The sequence below is a fragment of the Echinops telfairi genome, unplaced genomic scaffold (genome assembly GCF_000313985.2).
Source record: "Echinops telfairi isolate 266 unplaced genomic scaffold, ASM31398v2 ScPeMD7_20;HRSCAF=75, whole genome shotgun sequence".
In the NCBI taxonomy this organism is placed as follows: domain Eukaryota; kingdom Metazoa; phylum Chordata; class Mammalia; order Afrosoricida; family Tenrecidae; genus Echinops; species Echinops telfairi.
In genome coordinates, this window is record NW_022103917.1 from 120,441 (window position 1) to 123,651 (window position 3,211).

The following is a 3,211-nucleotide window of genomic DNA, read 5'->3' on the forward strand; positions in this document are numbered from 1 at the left end:
AAATTAAAATATACCAAGCAAGAAAAACTTGTGTTTTCCAGTCTAGCCTGTTGGGGCACCATGCCCTGTCTCCAATGTCCACCCTCATCATTTTACTAGGGGCTCTTAGAGCTCTTACCAGAATCCATCCATCCATTCTGTCAAGCACATTAGTACATACATTGCCATCATCATTTTCAAAACATTTTCTTTCTACTTGAGCCCTTGATATCAATCAGCTCATTTTTACCCCCCCACTCCTTCACCTTCCCTCCCTTTTGAACCCTTGATAATTTATAAATTATTTTTTTCATGCCTTACACTACCACTATCTCCCTTCACCCACTTTTCTGTTGTTAATCCCCCCGGGGGGCGGTTATATGTTGATTATTGTGATTGGTTCCTCCTTTCTCTCCCCACCTTCCCCCTTACCCTCTTGGTGTCACTACTCTCGTTATTGGTCCTGAGGGGTTTATGTGTTATGGATTCCCTGTGCTTCCAGTTCTTCTCTGTACCCTTGTACATGCTCTGGTCTAGCTGGAGTTGTAAGGTAGAATTGGGGTCATGATTGTGGTAGGAGGAAGCATTAAAGAACTAGAGTTAAGTTGTATGTTCCATCGGTGCTATACTGCACAGGGACTGATTCATCTCTTCCTTGTCACCCGTCTGTGAGGGTATATCCATTTGTCTACAGATGAGCTTTGGGTCTCTACTCCACCCTCCCTCTCATTCACATTGATATGATTTTTTGTTCTGGGTTTTTGATATCTGATACCTGATCTCATTGATACCTCATGATCACACAGGCCGGTGAGCTGCTTCTATGTGAGCTTTGTTGCTTTTTGGGCTAGATGTTTGTCTTCAAGCTTTTAAGACTCCAGATGCTATATCTTTTGATAGCTGGACACCGTCAGCTTTCTTCACCGCATTTGCTTTTATGCATCCATTTTGTCATCAGTGATCATTTCGGGGAAGGTGAGCATCACAGAATGTTGGGTTATTATAACAAAGTGTTCTTGCATTGAAGGAGTACTTGAGTAGAGGCCTAATATCCGTATGCTACCTTAATATTTAACATATAAATATATGTACATAGATCTATATCTATCATTATATCTATCATTATAGATAAATATATTTACATATGTGCAGGTTTGTATTTTTAGCTCTATAAATGTCCTTTGCCTACTAGTTCTTTCCTCTATTTCCTTTTACGTTCCTCTTGTCCCACTATCATGTTTGACCTTCATTTGGCTTTCATTAATTCCTCTTGGCTACATTGCACTTGATCAAGCCCCACCAGGCATCCTATGCCCTTCTTGCCTTTGATTTTAGATCATTTCCCCACAATTGTTCTTACGTTTGAGCTGGGTTTATTGGCTCCCCATTTCCTTTCCCCTGTCTCCCTCTCTCCCATGTCCCCCTGGAACCGTCTCGTTGTTTTCCTCTCCGGATTGTTTATCCCTCCCATCTTATCTAGATAGGCATGCATAAACAATAATAAACACAAAAACAAAACAACAACACAACAAAAAAGCCTATAAATAGTTCCAGGTCTGTTTCGTGGCCTTTAGGAGTGCTTTCCAGTCAAGTCTGTTGGGCTGCCATGCCCTGACCCAAAGTCTAATTTCATTGTTTTGCTTCCCTTGCTGCTCTGATGCACATCCTTAGTGTTTTGCCCCAGTGTGGTGGGGTCAGATCTTTCACTATTCCCACACTGTCCTCTGTAGCGCTAAGGGTAAGTGAGGGACTAGTGTCTTGTGGTGGGGCTGCCCTATGGTCCTCTCTGCACATTGGCTGCTCTGAGCCAGAATATCGTCTTAGGAGTTTGGTGGGCCAGGATGTGTTCCACTCTCTCTTTCTCTCTTCTCCCCTCTTAGTTTGCTCCTGTGTGCTCTAACTCTGTGTAAGAACCTGTATATACTGTATTCTTGAGCTCCTTAATTAGTAAATATCAGGTTGCTTTTTACCCTAATGTATAAAAAGAACGTAATGTTTAAACAATTATGTGTGCGCCTGTTTGTTTCCTCAAAACTGTTGCGCTCTGCTCACTGTGTGCGTCTGTATGAATGAGAAGATTGTGTAAAAGTGAGGAAGTTGTTAGATTGTTAGGTGGGTGGGTTGTGGAAATCAGCAGGTCAGAGTATCTGTTTAGCCAGATAAGGAAACCTACCTCCTAATAACATGACCTTTGCAGCTCGGTTTCCTTACAGAATTCAGAAGTATTTTCACATGGCACCTCAGCTGATCCTGATGGCAGGGTGGTAGTTGTTTCCATATGACAGGCTGCTGGGGATGTGTGAATATGGGCAGACTGGCATGTAGATTCTAAGCTCAAAGGTGCAGGGTGAAGAATCATTTGGCATGGATTAGTTGGTCCCATTTTCATCCACAGTAGCAGAATCAATATTATTCCTAAGAAAGTTACTCCTAAGTACCATTAATATTCGACTTCAGATTACAGTGATGATTGTGTGGTTTTTTCATGTGGACTTAGTTGACATCTCACTTGTTTGGAGACAAGCCTTTAAGGCCCCAGACTTATTTTACCTGGTAGCCAGAAACCATCTGATTTCTTCACCATCTTTTGCTATACCACTTATATCTTCTGTGTTCCCTTTCTGAGGGCCAGTATCGAGCAGGGCCATGATGTAAGAACTACATATTCTTAAGTTGGAGCTAGGATTTAGTGCTCCTGGATCTCTGTTTTTAATTAAATTTATTATTAATTGGAAATTAATACATATATAATTCCATAGTTCAATCACATCAAGCAGAATTCTACAATTGTTTCCACAATCAGTTTGAAAACTTAGCCAATGTTATGTAAAACACTCTTATTTCAACCAAACCTATAGTACTCACTACATTCACTGTCATTGAGTTAATTCTCACTAGTCACCCTGTAGGACAGAGTAGACCCATCCCATCTGGGTTCCATAGGTTGTAAATTTTAATGGGAGCTGAAAAGCCTCATCTTTCTTTCAGGGAGCACCTTAGAGGTTCAACCTGCTGACCTTGCGGTTAGCAGCCCACCATGTAAACCACTTACACAACCAGGCTCCTCAACACTAGGTATAGAAAGTACCAAATCAAACAACCACTTTGTAGTGCCATTGTTAAAACAATATTTCTGAACTGAAAATGGTAGTATAACAGAATAGAATAAATATAGCATTCAGCTGGGAAATTTGGATCTGAACTAGAATTCTTCTTTTAGATGTTTCCCCTA